Source organism: Ovis canadensis, chromosome 7, assembly GCF_042477335.2.
Source record: "Ovis canadensis isolate MfBH-ARS-UI-01 breed Bighorn chromosome 7, ARS-UI_OviCan_v2, whole genome shotgun sequence".
Lineage (NCBI taxonomy): Eukaryota > Metazoa > Chordata > Mammalia > Artiodactyla > Bovidae > Ovis > Ovis canadensis.
Window position 1 is genome coordinate 60046495 of NC_091251.1, and position 20349 is coordinate 60066843.

Genomic DNA, 20349 nt, shown 5'->3' on the forward strand with positions numbered 1-20349 from the left:
ATTCCCTGGCTATTAACTTTTAAAAACAAATTTTAAAACTCATCAACTTTATGCCGTTGAACATAGAGCAGATGAGACAAAAATCTCTTCTAATACATGGATCTGAAGAGGCTGCCCACTCGCTCCATTTGAAAACTCTCGGTGACTTAGAAAATTAGTTCACATTCTTTTGCAAAGTGTTCAAGCCCCCTTAAGATTAGGTCTCACCAACCTGGCTACCTAACTTCCAGACATTAGCTTCTCTCCACGCTTTCTTAGAACACACCACACATGCATATGTGGGGACCTCAACCTGGCATTTTCCCTCACTCCCATCTCAACTTTCGTTGTCTGTTGAACTGTGATATTCATTACTCATTGCCCAGATCAAGTGACAAAGAATCTTCCTGAATTCTCTCAAAAAAAAATCTGGTTTGGTGTTTTATGTTATGATCTTTACAACTTACCATGTATTCATCTAGTCATCTCTCCATTTCAAGAAATATATAAGACTTGGAGACTAGGAACCCAACTTTACTTATTGTTCTCTCCTGCATGTAAACTTAGCTTTCAGGAAATTTAAATCACCTTCCCCTTAACCATCCACCAGTACGCATTGTGAGTAATACAGCAGTTTCTGTCAAACTGGCAAACTTTCTCTCATCCCTTCCTATGACCAGCTTTCCTCCCAAATTAAAATAACATTCATATAATGTTATTAATGGCAATAAGGGAATTGTGAAATTTTTGCATCATCTAAGACCTTTTATTAAGAGAAAAAAATATAAAACTTCAGAGATGACTAATACTTATTAAACACTTGAAATAGCATTAAAATAGTGTTTTTACATAGTTAAGTATTTGCGTCTATACTTAGACATATAAATTACTATTCTTTGAACTTGAAGTGGATTTTGAACTGTACTCTTCATAATTATAATAATCATACAGTTTATTTATATATAGTTGGGCTATATAGACATTAACCAATTAATTCTTGATCATATTGCCTAATAAGAAGACTTTCCTTGGTACCCTATTTTTAGAGTGCATATAGGAGCATATGTTAATTATAGACCTCTGTTATTAACTTTGCATTATATTACCCGAATGCTTACTTGACAGTTTACCAACATCAAGGGGATAGGTGGGCAAGAAACTTATATCAGTCTTAACTTCTGTTTTCAAGCCAGAAGGCAAGTGGTATTTATAAATAGATCAAATACCTGGCCTGAATTCAAGGACAGTTTATTTTCTTTAAGTGTTTGAGTGGTTGTTCAAAGGGATGTGTTGACTTTCTCAATTCAGGTCACATCACAATTAGCAAATTTTTGATTAAAAACAGCAATAATAGGTATATGCGTTGAGCCAAGTTGAGTTTCATTACAATCCTGGTTCGGTGTAAATGATATAGCTAATAATTAAGTCATCCCCATTTGGTTATGCTTTCAGAAGTTGCTGTCGCCTGCTGCCTATCGCTTTAAAAAACTACCTTTATTATTAATTTTAACATGAAACAGATTCATTTGGAGAAAATCCATTATGAAGGAGACAGAGTTGTTTGTTGAATAACATAGGCTCAGGCTCAAGGCTAAATATAAATATGGTACAAATGGGAAGATATTGGACAAATGCAGTATATTTCATTATTCAGCAGTGAGGTATTCCGAATGCCTAATGAATACATAAAAATAGACTTGCATATAGCATGCACACTGTGAGTCACATTTGGAAAATTATTTTTGCCACTTCTACTGCTGTCTGAAACCAATCCTGTTTGAATAACAACAGTTCTTGAGCTTCTGGTTATAAGAAACAGCTCCTTTAAAAAGAAAAAAAAAAAAAAGGTCAGTGTCTTTTCTGTGGAATTTACCTTTATGGAAGAATTCTTGGGAATCCACCAGTTTTATCTAACTTTGATTGTAGTGTCCTCTGTGCAACCTCTGTTACCTCTTGAAATCAGTCCACATGGGAAGAAGACAGTGTTCTTCAGAGCCCTGGTGGATGAATGCAAAGACTAAGGTTTCTGGGAACACTTGGTCTCTTTGCTAAGATATTGGTAGAACACAATAGATAATATTCACTGAGCTCACGGTGAGGACGCTGCTTGCCCATAGCAGTCTGTAAGCAATTGGTTGTGGCACTGAAATTAAAAGCCCCAAAGACTTAAACAAAAATGTATAATGATGCTATTATTGCCCTGGTTGTAGGATTTTAACTCAGGTGTCATTCGTGTATTGAGTGATTTAAATATCAGTATTTGTAGGCTCTGCTATAAGTTCCTGAGAGTAGTCATTATTTTACTTTGAGAAAACTATTTAATCTAGAATCCTCTCTGGTTCCCATTCTCCCACATATATTTGAACAGTACATCTGTTGAAAGTTCAGCAAGTGGAAGATAACTTGCTCCTGTGGGCCCCTATCTTTCATGGTTAGAGGATTGTCCTAATGACACCAAAAGATCAGATTTATGACAGCCCAGGAGACTTCAAACACAAGAAGGTAATTTGTTTGCAGGCCTCCATTGTACTCCTAACCCTAGCAAGCTCTCTCCTAAGTGGAAGTGAAAGAAACTGGATAAGAGAGTGTGGAGGCTTCTCTGCAAGTTATCACCCCTGCAAGTTAAAAACCAGCTCCGGAAGAAGATCCTAGTTGGAGGGCCAGCTGTGATACTACCTTAGGATAAAGTCAGCGACAGTAACAACACAAGCTGTCTTTTATTACATCTTTTCTCTCTTCCAGGCCCTGGCCTTAGTAGTCCACATGCCTGTTACATTCCACTTTTAACAGTTCCCTACGTAGGAACTGTGGTTACTTCCCTCTTACAGATGAAGGGAGCTGAGGATTGGAGAGGTCAGAGTGACTCACATGAGGCCATACGGTGCGAGGGATTTGTGAACTGGGATTTGCATTTGGGTGTCTGACCCCTAATAAGCCCCTCAACCATGTCTCCATAGCCATGCTGTGAACTGATTGTAAGCATACACATTTCTCAACAGTCAGAGTCATTGTCTGGACACATAATTCACAGGCTAAAGGAATGAAGTGTGTGGTGACAAGCAGGCTTATGTTAGAAGGCTGGTTGGGGGTTGCACATGAGAAGACAAGTGAAGGCTGGATCCAAGTCCATGAAATACCATGAGAGCGTTTCACCCAATCCTGAGGGCCATGATCCCTGTTGAATAAATATATAGGCCACTGTTATAAATGTGTATGTGGCTTCTCTGGTGGCTCAGATGGTAAAGAATCTGCCTGCAATGCAGGACACCTGAGTTCAGTCCCTGGGTTGGGAAGATCCCCTGGAGAAGAGAATGGCTGCCCATTCCAGTATTCTTGCCTGCGAAATCCCATGGACAGAGGAGCTTGGCAGGCTACAGTCCATGGGGGGCGGGGGTCTCAAAGAGTGGGACACAACTGCACAACTAACACTTTCACTTTACCAATGTGTGTATCCACCATATTGGAACCAATTTCCCAGTGACAACTCAGAGTGAACCACAGTGAATTAAAACCCACCTTCTCTGATAAGCAATGTCTGTGATGTCGCTATACAGGAAAAGCCATGATTTGAACTTCTGGAAAGCCAGTTTCCTACATTTACTCAGTCCTTTGTCTCACAAGCACTGTACTATCTCATTTTATTTTTAGAACACCATGAAATGAAGGGAGTGGTAAGACCCCTAAAAGTCAAATGTTTAAAACTTTAAAAAAAAAAAAAAAAAAGCTCTGCAGGCTATATCCCTCTTGATTTCTTCGTTTTTCTTTTTTACTTTTCCACTTTTTCTACATTTTCCCCTAGGCTATGGGATATGGTAAAGAGAAAAAAAAAGTATGAAAATATCAATTAAGAAACTCTCTTTATGATGTGCTATTTGTATTTACAAAGAATTTTTAAGAAAAACCTTGAATATTGGTAATACTTTTCATCTGCATCATTCTTTGAAAAGCATGAATTAAAGGTGTTGTCAAAAAAAAAGAAAAAAGATCCCCATGCTACACATGAATAAATCGAAGCTTAAGGAAATTTTCCTAAGATCTATTTATATAAGTGGCAAAACAGAAATCCTGTGATCTTCAGCACTACCAAAGATGGAAAATATACACAGGGGCTAAAATGAAATCTCATGAAACTTTCCTATCAAACTCATAAGGTAGATTTCATTTCTTTTTTAATGAAATATAGTTGCTTTACAATGCTGTGTTAGTTTCTGCTGTACAGCAAAGTAAATCAGCTATGCTACTGCTAAGGTGCTTCAGTCGTGTCCAACTCTGTGCGACCCCATAGACAGCAGCCCATCAGGCTCCCCCGTCCCTGGGATTCTCCAGGCAAGAACACTGGAGTGGGTTGCCATTTCCTTCTCCAATGCATGAAAGTGAAAAGTGAAAGTGAAGTCACTCAGTCGTGTCTGACTCCTAGTGACTCCATGGGCTGCAGCCTACCAGGCTGCTCCATCCATGGGATTTTCCAGGCAAGAGTACTGGAGTGGGGTGCCATTGCCTTCTCCAATATCCCATCTTTTTTGGATTTCCTTCCCATTTAGGTCACCACAGAAAGCAGACTTTATTTTGAAGTGAAATGAGATACCTTCTAAATCAAAGCCTGTTTAATGTCTTCTGTCCATTAGAATAAATGTGCAGTTAAGCCAAAATACAGGGAGTGTAATCCCACATGGAAAATGGTGGGCGTATCCATTTAGGCAGAGAAGCAAAAAGGGCTGGGAAATTGTCTGGCACACCTGATATCTGCATAGTGAGCATCTTGCACATAGTAGATGTTTAGCAAGTATTGTGGTTTTTTCAGTAATGGAATTTTATCTGAATATTTGAATACTCGCCTCATTTTGGATTTGCTTTGGTAGACTAGCTCTGTGTTCATTTTGGGAGAATTTCAGCTTCTATGGATATAGTTTTGGATTTATATTTACTTTCCTTCTGTTTTAGTTGACCCTTAAAAAAAAATGCTTTGGTATTTTACACTTTGGAATCTATGGAAGGAAGTCCAAATCCTCAGGAACCATCTTGTGGTTAAAGCACCTTCCTTAAGTTTTCCTGGTTCGACAACACTGTGTGAAATTATTGTATTCATTTTAAAGTTAAAGAGTTTAAAATTTTCTTTATCACTTATTATCACAATTGCAATTGTGTCAATTATTTATAAATATTTGTGTTTTCTAATATTCAAAAAGTTCAAATTAAAATTGTATGTATGGGAGCACTCATATGTTAAAATATTACCATCACAATGTATATGTGAAGATATATGCATAAAAGCATACACATGTTTAAAACCTTGATTATCTCTAGGAGTGAAGACTGTGAAAACATTTTTTTATACTTTATTTTCTAAATTCTGTTCAGTAAGCCTGTGTAAATTTTAAATAGGAAAAAAGATTTAGTCTAAAATTACAGTTAAATATTAGCAGCTGCTGCTAAGGGCAAATCCACAAATTGCCCAAGCAGCCACATTAGAGGGAAGATAACTACTTGAATACAGTTATTAAGCATAAACATTTAAAAAATGGAATGGCAGCTCAGTTTCTGTGTTCATAAAATATTAAGGGTGTGACTGGGGCAACTTGACCCTGGTTAGAGCACATGATTTTTGATTGTTTCAGAAAGCACTCTTGAAAACAAAAAGAAACCCAAAGAAAAGAAAAAGTTTTTTAAGTACTCCTGTTACTCTGTGTTTTTAAGTTATGTAGATTTTAACAGAGGAGAAGGGGGCGACAGGGAATGAGATGGTTGGATGGCAGCATCAGCTCAATGGACATGATTTTGAGCAGACTCCAGGAGATAGTGAAGGACAGGAAAGCCTATCGTGCTGTAGTTCTTGGGGTCGCAAAGAGTTGGACTTGACTGAGCAACTGAACAGCATAATCATTTTCAACCTAAATCTCCTTCAGAAGTGAGTCAGATTCTCTAGAGAGATTTAAATGTAATTTAGTCTCATAGGAAACATAAAGACTTGCTTCTGATAAACTTCTTGCTTTGCTGTGTATGAATGACACATGATTGGTTGATATGGTTCAAAATGAAATCAAACCACACATTCAAATCATTCATAGACTTCCTGTTATAATTTAAGTGAGCCCTTTAAAAATATCAACAATAGTAGCTTTTGACTATGTTGTTGTTATTGTTCAGTCAGTAAGTTGTGTCTGAGTCTTTGCCACCCATGGACAGCAACATGCCAGGCTCCCCTGTCCTTCATTATCTCCTGGAGTTTGCTCAGATTCATGTCCATTGAGTCAGTGATGCTGTCTATACCAAAGGAAAAAAGACCGTAGCCAGAATTTATGAAGTCTATATATTTGGCTTGGAATATTTGGGGAGAGCATAAAATTCGTCTTGCTAAGGTAATATCAAATCAGTTTGCTGTTCCTTAAAACATATCTACTTGAAGGCATTGAGAAGTGTCTGAAAAACTTTCACAAACTGAATGATCTTTCTATAATTATCAGGCCCTAATACCAGTAACAGAAGGTGATTGTTATATTCTCTGCACACACTTTCTCTGGGTAGCTTGTAGAACATGGTTTTACAATAACTTTGTTTGCCTTCCTGCTATAGCAGTACTTTGCCTATGATAAATCTGTCCTTTTGCAACCTCATCTATCAGGAACCATCTGAGGACTTAGGCAGTAAGCAAACAGGCCTTTTGGTTGCCAAAACAGAGTCCCAAAGTTCAAGCATGACAGCCCATGAGCTTGACTCAGAGGAAATCCCTGTAGACCCAATACATCCTATTTATAACTGGTTTTTATATGAGTCCTCTGACAAGTTTGATTATCTGGTAGGGTTCCAAGCACATAGCTAATTCTAAGAGGAAATATTAATTATAAGTAGAAGGAGGGCCTCATAACACGTAGCATATGTCTATGGATGGAAGAAAAAAAAACTGGTAAAGAGGGAAAATCTATAAAAGGGACAAGAGACTAAGGCATTTAGCTTTGGGGCAAAATGTCACATAAATGGTGTTAATATTACAGCATATAATTTTGTATTGTTTTGAAAAGTTTCTAATAAATTTGAAAATAAGTTTTGTAATGATACTTCATCATCAGGAAAGAGCAAATTATATTCTAAATATTCTAAGAAGAAGAGACATATATCATGATTGTGGAAATATTTCATAACAAAGACTTAGAATAACTGCCCCCTTTGTTTTTATGTGCTTGCTTGGATAAAACTCCAACTATTAGAAAATTTAACTATCCCAAATTACTCAGTAAGGTCCTAATCAGCTGAGAGTCATTGCTGTTTGCTCTGGTGATGCTCTAAAATACATAATGTTCACAGAGTTTTCGGCAGTTAGGAGAATTTACTTCATTGCATTCTTAAAACTATATAGAAAATGACTTCTGTTTGTTTCCGATTTGTAAGATGTTTCTCTCATAGCCCAAAGGATGTTCCTGATGAATGGTAGGCTTGACACATGGGAGGATGGAGGACAGAATTTCCTGTGTTTATCCTCCCATCCCAGAGCTTGTAACAGTTGATTCTGGTTATTTAAACTTAAGCAAGGCTGAGCTTGTACTTCATTACATAATAGTACAAAGTAACTTAGCCAAAACACAGTGTTCACCATCCTGGCCCTTCCTGTCATGTAACCACCACCTCTGTGATGTTTGCTGCTTCCAAATGAAGGCCAAACCACATCTTACACATCCTTTTCTAGGGCCAAAAAGCCCCACTCTCTAGTTCCCAGGTAACCATAACTGTTGTGTGCAATTTAGATCTTACTTAAGCAAGTGGGTTAATTTTAGGTATGACTATAGAGGAATAAGGCAGATTCTTCCACAACAGCTTGAAGTTTAGCCTTCACAGAATCAGAGTACTGGCCAGAAAGAATACAAGTAGCAGAAAAAATTTCCCACCAGCAAGGAGGAGGAGGAATTTCATTAGTACAAAAGGAGAAAGGACATCCCGTGACAGTGGAATTAAATCAGAAAATTCAGTTCAGTTCAGTCGGTCAGTCGTGTCCGACTCTGTGATCCCATGGACTGCAGCACGCCAGGCCTCCCTATCCATCACCAACTCCTGGAGTTTACTCAAACTTGTATCTATCGAGTTGATGATGCCATCCAACCATCTCATCCTCTGTTGTCCCCTTCTCCTCCCACCTTCAATCTTTCCCAGCATCAGGGTCTTTTCCAATGAGTCAGTTCTTCACATCAGGTGGCCAAAGTATTGGAGTTTCAGCTTCAGCATCAGTCCTTCCAATGAATATTCAGGACTGATTTCCTTTAGGATGGACTGGTTGAATCTCCTTGCAGTCCAGGGGACTCTCAAGAGTCTTCTCCAATACCACAGTTCAAAAGCATCAATTCTTTGGCACTCAGCTTTCTTTATAGTCCAACTCTCACATCCATACATGACTATTGGAAAATATATATGGACCTTTGTCGGTAAACTAATATCTCTGCTTTTTAATATGCTGTCCAGGTTTGTCATGGCTTTTCTTCCAAGGAGCAAACGTCTTTTAATTTATGGCTGCAGTCACAATCTGCAGTGATTTTGGAGCCCAAGAAAATAAAATCTAAAAGTTGGAGTTGACTGTTTAAAGGGGTCCTGTGGGGTATTTATTGCTGTTCAAGCATTTGGGGATGTTCAGACATTTGGAGATGTTGCAGAAATGTATGTTTCAACATGACAAAAACTGGTTAGAACCAACTAGGTCTAAGATGACAGAAGATTCAATTTCCAGTAGACCTTGAGCTTCATTATACACTCATTGTAATACCTTAGCATAGGCTGAGTGACACAGTCACCAGCACCATGACAGTTCTGAAGCCAACCATAAAAGGAAAAGTGGGCAGTGGCCCAATTCCTGAAAATGTCTACTCCTTCTCCAAAATAGTTGAAATAATCCTCCCATTTGTTAGCCTGTGAAATTACCTAGCCCATAAAAGCTAACCACACCATATTTCAGGGCCTCTTGTCTTCTGTGATGGCCCACACACTGTCTGTGGGGTGTGATTCTCTCTAAATAAATCCACTTCTTACTTTAAAAAAAAAAAAAAAGACAGGAAATACATGCTCCAGTAAATCCGTTCCTTGTCATTTATCTTTGAATTAGTGTGGACATACAAATGTTCCTGGAGGGAAGATGGGAAGGTAACATATTCATAAAAGGAAGATAAGGAAGTTCACACTGGATCCATGAATGGTGGAGGGAAACATCTGTTTTATGTGCAAGGTTTCTTCATTTTAGAAGGCTTTTTGGAGGAAGTACAGTTTGGATCAAACATGGAGTCTCCAGTAGAACCTGGAATGATGGCTAGCAAAGGGAAAGCATGAAGTCCCAGGTGTAGAGGACCTCTGTGAGTGGCCAGTGGATTCGTGGCTGCTGACTTCGACCAGCCTGCAGCACTTTCACCTGCCCTACCTTCTCAGAGTGTGAGGAGTAGTCAATGGTACTCTCTTCACCTACAGAATAAACAGAACTAGGGAGATAGCCTGGATCTTCAGAGTAGGAAAACGTTTCCCTAAAATATTTAGGTGAGTTTTACAAACCTTGCTTTCAGATAACTACCTTAGTTCTCTATGTTTCTATGCTGAGCTTGTGAAAGAGAAGGGGCATGGGATAAGGTAAGGATCACTGGTTTAAAATCAGAAGTTATCACTTAGGCCAGATTCGTTTCTCCCTGTTCCTATTTATAACGCTACCCACAGCACCTTCGGTTTTGTTTGTCTGTTTAGTATAGTTGCTGTACAGTGTTGTGTTAGTTTCTGCTGTGAAACAAAGTAGGTCAGTCACATGCATACATAAATCCCTTCTCTCTTGAGCCTCCCTCCCACCCCCTTCCCACCCCTTTAGTCATTACATAGCACCACGTTGAGGATGGAACAGACTGAGAGAGCACCTTCAGCTTTGAGGATAGATTTCATCTGGAGTTGAGAAGGCAATGGCAACCCACTCCAGTACTCTTACCTGGAGAATCCCAGGGACGGCAGAGCCTGGTGGGCTGCCACCTATGGGGTGGCACAGAGTCGGACACGACTGAAGTGACTTAGCAGGGAATGTAGGTGGCACTAGTGGTAAAGAACCTGCCTGCCAGTGAAGGAGATGTAAGAGATGTGGGTTCAACCCCTGGGTTGGGACGATCCCCTGGAGGAGGACATGGTAACCCACTACAGTATTCTTGCCTGGAGAATCCCATTGACCAGGGAACCTGGTGGACAACAGTCCATAGGGCTGCAAAGAGTTGGGCACAACTAAATCGACTTAGCGTGCGCACACACACACACACACACACACACACGGAATGCAGAGCACCACCCACCCACCCCGCCACCCACAAACAATTGGATGGGTCTGAAGGAGAGAGAGCATGAAAGAAAGATGAGAAGCACCCAAGAGGTATCCAATTTTTTTTCCCCTGAATACTCATCTGAGATGCCAGATGCTCTAAAAGCATCCATTACGGTTAATGCGAAACCCTCCTGTCGTCTGTGCTTCTTGGGAACGTAGACAAGCTCCTGTTTCAAGTGGGGGAGATTTGTGTAACAGGAAGAAATAGCAGAAAATAGGTCAACAAAGTCAGGTGACCTACAGATGGGTGTTTCAAGATGTGTAAGCTGTGGTTCCACAGTCACTACCCAGATTCACTGAAAGTAAAGGCCGGAAGTGGGAAGATGTTCTCTGGACAGGTAGGAGAGGGGAAGATAGAAAAGAGGGTTTATCATTTTTCTTTCAAGTAACTACTGCTTGAAACATTGTGTTTTAAGTTTCTTCAGAGTCATTTTGCTCAATGGATGACAGTCTTTCTTAGAAAAGCAGTAGAAGAAAATGTCAAGTGATATGAGTGTTCTCTGGTCTTCCGTCTCTTACCACCTGTGAGCACAATTCTTTTTTCCTTTATTGGCCCCATTCTGCTTGAAGATCATAACATCCATCGTGCAATCATTTCTCGTTTCAAACAAGAACCTAATACCAAACAGAATTTAAACATAGCCACTCATTCTTTTCAACAAGGCTGTGCTGGCAATTATGAAACAGGGCAGACGTTGGCAAGCGCTTTCAGAATAATTATAGGGTTCCTTGAGTAGTACAGTATAAATAATTGTGGGTTTAAAAGCGTTATTGTGAGCAGCAATTTATACTAAAATTTATATTTGCTCCTTGAAACCAATATACGTCAAGAGTGCCTCACCACTACCCCCACCTCGCCACCTTGAGATCTCAAGGGCTTTGGAACCTTTTGATTCCATTGCACTTTTAACTCAGCAAGGCAACTGCAAGGCGCGTCTGGGCTGCAGTAAATAGGAGTAGGAGTAATGTACTTAATAAATGGGCATGAATGAAGCAATGAAACTCTTCCAGCTCTGGCCACCCGGTGTGCTCCCAGGGTACTGACATGCAGAAAGGCCATTTTGGTACAGAGAGAAGCTACAAAAGTGCAGTGGTGTCACTTCTGCCTGGCAAGTAGGGCACACCGAAGAAGATTATCACCTCTTCTTTGGCTGATGGTGGTGTGGATGCAAGGCACAGAGGACCGAGACACAGGAAACTCACGGAGATAATACAGCTCTAAAATAGCCACAGAGACTTATTAAAATATCTGTTTTCCTCTCTGTGGAAATTTTCATTTTATCCTATTGCACTGTAAAGATGGGTAGGGATATCAGGGAAGTAGGGGTTGGGCTGGGATGGGGATGGGGAAAAGTCTGGGTGATGGAGGGAGCTGTTTGTTAAGGGTGAATGCTCAATAGAGGCCTTTCTTTTCCAACCAGGTGACTGTGGCATCTGCTTGTCTTTCTCTTGATCCCAGTGGCTTCTCTTACCCAGTCTGAAAACTCCCCTGAGATGTTCGCATCCTGAATGTTTCTCACCAAAGTAACTAGTGTCCTTGGATAATGTGGTTTTTGTTTCAATTGCCGTTCCTGGTTTCTGCTCTCTAAAACCCTTTTAAACCGTATTTTCCATGATTGTTCAGTGCTGCCTTTGGTATTTAAATCGGCCTTTCAATGGGTCATTAGCTCTGTAATTAATTTCAGCTATTTTTAAATGGTGCATTGGTTATTAAAGAGTTGCCATATTCTCAACAGCCTTGTCTTTCTTAGAGCATCCCTAAGCACCAGCTGATCTTTCTTTTTTTTAGTGCCAAAAATATGGTAATTTTTTTCTCCTTTCAAATTTATTCTTCATTGGTAGGAAGAGTCAAACTTTTTGAATGAGGACAGAAAATACTTAACTGTTACACTTCTGCGTGACAAACTTGGGCTTTTATTTTTTGTTCAAATGATCTCAACAGATAACCATCAAGGACTTCCTGGAGGCCAGGCCCTCCCTGCCTTGTGTATTTTTTTTTGCCTGCATTTTAAAAATCAAGATTGGTAAATCACAGAATTTGAATAGAAAGTGATTTCATGGAGAAGCAATGACTGGAATAAAATCATTTTACCTAGTTAGTTACAGAGCTAGAATTAGAACCCAGACCACCTGACTCTTAACCCCTTCTTTCTGTTTCTTAATGCTTTGTTATATAATAATGTAGCTGTTACTCTGTGACAGAAGAAGAGGTTTACCACTTCTAATATTAGCACCAATGAGCCTGGCCCCACACCTTTGGCAGACATCACAATCAACCAGAGCACAGTTCATCACAACCAACAGCCTAAGCATCCACTAGAAATCCATCTGACTTGGGAAAATGAGCTGAAACCCACTTGCCGCCTTAACCTTATAGTAATCTCAGGATAATGCAGTAACGCCTGATTCAGAAAAGCAGATGGAGATTGACTTTGATTATTAAGTATTATCTGAGATCAGATAAAAAGACCAATAGCTCATGTAATAATAGTAATAGGGCTACCAGTTTGTACCAGGCATTGAGACAGTCATTTATATATCTTCTTAGATTGAGCCTTCTAACAACCTTGTGAAGTCATTACTACTACCTCTGAGGTACAAATTACACAATGGAGGATGAAAGGGTAAATAACTTGTCTGTGCTCACTGAGTTAGTAAGCAGCCTGCTCAGCTTTTGGGTCCAGATTTCTATCTCTAAAGCTACTTATTGCTGTCTGACAGCCCACACAGGCCATCCATGTGCTGACCACCTGTGAACCAGCGCACGGTGTTAGAAGAGTATTACTTCAGATCTCATCCTTAGAGTCCTCCTTGCCTCCCCACCCCTAACCCTGGCCTTTTTTTTTTTTTTATCCTGTAAGTTCCTTTGACAACTTTGGGTGGCAAATATAGTAAATGTAGTTCAGAAAAGAATCACTTGCTTTCCCCAAGTGATTTATGTTTGTTTTTATGGTAAATTAGGAATTTTTTTTATTGATTTTGGTTCTCTTCGTGGTTTCCATGAAGGAAATGCCTAGAACTATCTAGGATAGCTTTAACAACCCTTTCATCGCCTCTAGAAGCAGGCGATGAAATTCTCTAATCAGTTCACTCCTGTGTGTGTCATGCATGAATCTAGGCACTGGGGATGCTGGATGAGGAGGAAAGACTGGTCCCTGTTCTATATACCTTTCATTCTCAACATGTGGAGAGTGGAGACAGCTAATAATTACCTAGCCTTCCAGGGAGTGGTAAAGCGAGTCAAGTTTCTGTATCTCTAGGTACGTCTACCAGAGAAGGCAATGGCACCCCACTCCAGTACTCTTGCCTGGAAAATCCCATGGATGGAGGAGCTTGGTGGGCTATGGTCCATGGGGTCGCTAAAAGTTGGACACGACTGAGTGGCTTCACTTTCACTTTTTACTTTCATGCATTGGAGAAGGAAATGGCAACCCACTCCAGTGTTCTTGCCTGGAGAATCCCAGGAACAGGGGAGCCTGGTGGGCTGCCATCTCTGGGGCCACACAGAGTCGGACACGACTGAAGCAACTTAGCAGCAGCATCAGGAGGTATATCTACGGTGCATGGTGGCCAGGACTGAGACTGGGAGAAAATGTCCGGTGAACAGTTTTCTTTCCATATAATTTTCCTCTTTGGTAACACCATAAGTTTTTTCAGTCTGCCAGGACCTTCTCTCCCTTGATAACTCTCTCCACCCCCAGCTGCCTGCTGTTGTGCCTGTGATTCCAAAGCGCTCTGTATCTCCCTTCCACCACCACCGTGAACCATGAACTGTCCTGTGTTTCATATCATCAAGGTCAGGCCCACTGTGGCTGCCAAGACCTCCACTAGCCACTCTGATAAATTAACCTCTGCTCACTCCTCCCAAGTGAGTGATTTCTGTTGATACTGCTTCTGTTTTTTCATCTGTGCAATGAGGAGGTAAGGGTCAACCTGCTGGGAAGGATGGCTGGAGACCGAGAAGATGTGGGCAGCAACTCTCTCCTGTGTCTCCCACCAACTTGGGAGTCCTGGGACAGTCACTGTACCTCTCTGAGCCCAAGTTGTCTTGGCTAAAATGTCAGGGGTGTGATTGGGTGATCTCAGAGGTCTTCACAGGCCTGGAATTCTGTCTGAAAGGTTAAATTTAATTCCTTAGAGCACACTAAACAAAACAAAAACTACAATTCACAAGAGGAGAATCATACTTTTATTGTCTAACCCAGAGAAAGAGTTTCAGACAAGGAAGGTTGCTGGTGAGGTGTCATTACAAGGGCAGTAAGAGAAATTATTCAAGATTTTCTAACTTTCCTTCCAGAGGAAGGAAACGTTAGTATGGAACAGTTAGTATGATGACCTCTTAGGGAGACTGTTAATGAAATGAGAACAGAGATGACTTTTCATACACCCAAACCATCTTTAATGTCTTAAACCTTAGAAATAGCAGGTTTTAATTAAGTCTGTCACATCTGCTGACCAAGATGTAGGAACTGAGCAGAGACCAGAAAGAGCCAAACCATCAGAATCACTTGTGTAAATGCCTGGCTTCTACTTCCTTGGTATCTGTCATTTTACTCCACATTGAGGTCAGTGTGGTAAGGCTCTTATGCAGTATTTGTTTCCTTTTGCTTAAAAGATATGAGATTATCAAGGCAAGCGGCAAGGGCACTGAATCACTCTTAGCAGTAATGTCCAAAGGCTAAAGATAAATGTGCGCCGATCTATTCTGCACGGATGTGTTAATGTTTGCACATGCCTTGTGTAGCTATCGTTGTCACTCAGTCGATATCACTATGGAACCCTGAGACATCTTGTAGAAATCTGGAAGATGAAAAGATACGACTTGATTCATAGCTGTCTTATCGGCTTCTAAAGGTGTTGGTTTGGAGTGATATAGAATAAGTGTCCACACAGCACATCTTTTGCACAACTAAATTAGCAGAAAGAGCAGCAAAACCATTGTGGTTCTGCACAGTGCTCCTCTTGTTTTCTGTAAGTGTGGTAATGATTTCACACAACTGAAAACTTATTTTTATAAGCCTGTGTTTGGTATAATATTAAGGTGTGAATTCAGCCATTGAACTGTTATTGTTTCCAAATGAAGACAGTGCTATTTAGATTCCTTCATCTCTTTTGAGAGTCACCATTTACATGACAATATATACCTCCATTTACATCTTTTTTCTGACCATCCTTAAGGAAAACAAATGATGTCAAGAAAGATTCTTTTCCAGTGAAAGTTTATTATATGCCTACAGTAACTTTAATCTCCTTAATGTCTAGATGAAGAGGATTGATAACTGATAACACATCTATTGATATTTTCCAGATATGATTCTATAGCCCAAAACAATTTTTTATATCTTTTTGGTGAGCACTAAAGGAAGAAACTATTGATACATAGATTATAAGTTTTGCCTGTTCCATTATGCCTTCCTTGTTTCTTAAATTAATTCATGGGCAATGCATGGAGGGGTGGGAATAACAAAAGCAAAATACACTGATGATATGATAGCAAATACCACTTCCTAACACTCTCAAATCTCAGAAAATAAGTTTATTTTCTTCTCTCTTGTGCCCAACTTGATTGCATAGAGCAAAAAAAAAAAAAAAAAGATGGCACCTGTTTTTTAATGTACTAATGGCAACCCACTCCAGTGTTCTTGCCTGGAGAATCCCAGGGATGGCGGAGCCTGGTGGGCTGCCATCTATGAGCTCGCACAGAGTTGGACACGACTGACGTGACTTAGCAGCAGCAGCAGCAGCAGCAGCATACAACATGCTTAATTCCTCATTCCTCATAACTTTGAGATGAAGTATCATGTTTTGTTGCTTATTTTCAATATAGTCAGGCAACAGACACTGTACATAAAAGATACTATACATCATCAATGATATCAAGAATGCCAGAGTTTTCTGCTATGATCAATAAGACTGTACAACAGTATTTACTAAGAAGTTCAATGGGAACAATGTAAAGCTATTCTGATATCCTGGTATTTGATAAAATCTGATTTTTATCCACTAAATTATTTTGAACCAACCCTATATACCTTCGTCTTCTTTTTTTTTTTTTTCGGTGCACTGCACAGCTTGTGGGATCTTATTTCCCCAACTGGGGATCGAATCTGTGCCCCTTACAGTGGAAGCATGGAGTCCTAACCACTGGGCCGACAAGGAATTCCCATCCTGTGCACCTTTAAATGTAGTATTTATACTTCTTGCCTTTCAAAGTTTGAGGATTTCATCACTCACTTGCAGTATTTCTCAGAAAGGAACATGTTCTCTCTTGGAAATTGTTGAGTAACTTCAGCAAATTCAGGCCACCTGTTCACTGAAGAGTGTTATATTGTTCGAGTACCTAGACTGGATTGCCCAAAGATTCTCTTTTGGAAAAGTACCAGCACAATGTCCAAAATACCAGAGAGTGGAAAGTCATGGTCTGGATGGGGAGTGACTGTTGTGTTCATGGAGACAGTGTTTTCGCATGGCTGACATTAATGACAACCCAGTGCTATGCACTCACTGAATGTTTTCATTTCAGAAGAGCATCAAAACCACTGAGTACTTTCAAGTCGTCTTCTTTTACTGTGAAACCAGAAACCATGCCGATGGCGACTTCCAGTAATAACCTGGGTCCCTGCTGCAGGCTGTATTGAACTCCTTGTCATATAATTTTCTAATTTGTGTGTAGGTAGTTGTTGCAAACAACTTAGTTTATTTCAGAACATGACATCAGAAAGCATATTTTAATGCAGCAGTGATGGGTCATGGAATCAGAATTTCCACAAAGTCCGCACGAATTGAACAGTAACAAGGAGGAGGAAATAGGCGACTCAGAAGTTCCTCCCAAAGTCATTTAGGTTATTAGGTAATGAGGCTGATTTTATTTTAACAAATGTACTAGAAGGTATGCTTCCACGTGAACTTTGCCCCTTCAAAGCAGTCGACCGGGGAGGCTAAACCTCTGTGCCAAAAACACTGTCACGGCCAAAAACTAATATGTGATTTCTTTTCTGGAACCACTTTCCATTCCTCTGACAAAGTTTGAATATTCTCCATAGTGACCATTGTTCCTCTGAAAAAGCACATTTTATTTTTGAAAACAGCCAGTCATTCTTGGGATGAATAAAGAGACCAAGCCAGGCTGTGCACCTTAAAAAAAAAAAAAAAAGCAACTCTTAAGTGGCAAGTTGTCTTTCTCATCCCGTTGGCACTAAGAGCAGTTGCCAAAGGAATTCAAAGTGGCCTGTGGTAGTGATGGCATCGTACTTTGAAGATCAGTCCTCATTCTAGGGTAGAGGCTGGTGCCAGTGATTTTGCTGGAAGAAAATATTGGCGGCTAATTGTCTTCCTCCAGAAAATTAATATGTAGATAATGGTCAAAAGGGGCTTCCCATGTGGTTCAATGGTAAAGAATCTGCCTGCCAGTGCAGGAGACACAGGAGATGGGGGTTCAATCCCTGGGTCAGGAAGATCCCCTGGAGTAGGAAATGGCAACCCACTGCAGTTTTCTTGCCTGAAAAATCCCATGGGCAGGGGAGCTTTGTGTGCTATAGTCCATGGGGTCACAAGAGTCAGGCACCACTGAGCATGCACGCATGATGGTCACAACAGAAATGAAGGATGGTCAAAAGCCACCCTCTGTCACAGCAGGAGAGCACCTCCACACGTCCAGTATGTGTCCATTGTCCAGACCACCACCTCAATTGCACATTTTCAGTTGTGTCAGAATTACTATTCCACTGACTAACACAGCTGTACAGCAAGCAGCAAGGGTGGGAAGCCAAACGGAGGGACAATAGAAGGGAAACTCCTGCCTGGGAAGACCGCAGAATGACGATTTCCACTGTCGTAACCCGACGGTGATCACAGAAGAATTCTGACTGCAGCACCAGTTGAGAAATCACTAAGAGGACAGAGTTAGGTTCTAAAGCACTGTGGAGCCACTTGGTGCTTTTACTGCTAGGCAGTGCAGAGCTCCCTGGTTGCGGGCTGGGCGAACCTCACCTCCTTACTCAGCACGGGGTTCAAGACGAGAGCACCCTAAAAAACGTTGATGGAAAATGTGAGGTGTGGCATTGACGTTTTCTCCATGAGAAGTCCTACCCATGTTTTGTCTTGTTTCACAATTAAGTGTGTTTGAGAGTATAAAAATGGACTTTCTTAAAGTTTCTTTTCTGTAAAGTTTCTCAAATGCTACTTACTGGATAATATGTAGAACTGTTACTAATTTTCTTGTCCCTGTGCCTTTCTCCCAGGGATTGTTTTGACTTGTTGCAGATGGAGGAAAATAGCCACAAGGGCATGAAATAGCGGCAGCAATCCTAGACGAAGCGTTCATTCTTAGAGCTACCCTTTGTGATCTCAGACCCTTTGGCCCTTTAAGCCCATTGCTAAAGTCTTTGTGGCTCATCTCCCCACCTCCACCCCCATTTAGCAATTATTCTCTCCATAGACTGGCTAAACATTAATTCAAATAACAATGAATACAAATTTAAATCCCTAGAATGTTAAAATACATCATTATGTTGCCTATTTTAACTTGTGCCTTTAAAGGCAGTTGAAATGGGGGCCTATAGATTAAGAGGGCAGAGAACCAAGCTACAGTGCAGATAGGAATGGGTCAGAAAAAGCACATTGGAAATGTACAGATCTTGGGTGTGTTAAACGTATTAGACACTAATGATCTGAATCATGAAAAAAACTGGTAGAATTTGTTTCTTTGAATTCATTAATATCACTGATATCAAGATATCCAAAGAGCCTTTGGTTACAGTTAAAAAAAAAAAAAAAAGTTCTGCTGAAAAATGTTGAAAAAAAAAAAAAGAGGTAAAATAAAATACATCATGAGTTTAGGGAGTTCATTAGTTGACCTTCAGGGTTTTCAGCATTTTCCTATATCATCCTTTCTTACCTCCCCATCTCTCGGTTTTAGCTGAATAGAACATGGGCCTGGTAGTTAGTAGGGCTAGAGAAGCAACATAGCTATTTATCAGGTTAGGAGACGAGTGAAGAAACGTGGTATCTGGTGGGGCTGAGAGTTCCCTAACCCTTTGACATAGGTTAGACCAAAGGCAGCCTTCGGTCTTTTCAGAGTTTGAAAGACCGCTTTCAGGGTTTGATTTTCCCCATTTTAATCTCTTCCTGAAAGCCCCTTTAAGGAAAGCCCCTGGAATGACGCAACATAAAAGTCACTCACACCTTTTAAAATCATTGTTTTCACTCACTATGCCTGAGAACTTCCTGCCTTATATATAGCATTATGTTTTTGCAAAGTGCCCTGAACTTTGATATAGGTTCTCAAAGAATATTTGTAAAATTATGCCCTGAGAAAATATTATTTGAAATGAGTTAGTAATGTACAGAAGTCAAGAAGGAAAGAAATGAGGAAAGAAAGGAAAATAATAAATTGACTTTAAAATGAACTGTCCTATCTAATTGGACAATGAAGTGTTCCCTCTTGAGCACCACTGAGCTTAATAGACCAAAAATGGGAAAGGATTGCTCTTTCATAGATGAAGTAATTCACTCTAAAGAAACATTTGGACATTTCTCTGGTAGAATTACCTGCTTTGGTAAATTATCAGTTCATCTTGTCTAACTGACAACTCAAAAAGCTAATTCCAAGAACAGGAAATTGGCTTTAATAGAAAAGCTGTTTGTTTATTTTAGAGGGTGGGGATGGGTAAGGACCTAGTCAAGCTTATACTTGTGACTTATTTTCAAAATATTTTAAACGAATAGTAATTCCTCATAAGTGCTAGCCATCTTTCTGATTATTGGTGGTTGTGTTTGAGGTATGACTGATTTTTTAAACAAAGTCACCAAGGATATGCACCTGAAAAAATCCCGTCCCATTCAGAATTTCAATTTGAACATCTGTACACTTATGCAGATGATTTTTTTTCTAAGCCTTAATTTTTTTGAGCTCTGTTTTTTGGGAATTGCTTTCAGTGACTGTTTTGTTGTTAAGGTGCTAAGTCATGTCCGACTCTTTTGCAGCCTCATAGAGTATAGCCCACCAGGCTCCTCTGTCCATGGAATTTCCCAGGCAAGACTACTTGAGGGGGTTG

The 20349-nt window shown here is 40.1% G+C and overlaps 1 protein-coding gene across 4 annotated transcripts in view; it reads left to right on the forward strand.

Moving 5' to 3' along the window:
• The window catches only part of RORA (RAR related orphan receptor A), an 808767-nt gene that overhangs the window by 723213 nt on the left and 65205 nt on the right, over positions 1-20349 (forward strand). The window lies entirely within an intron of this gene.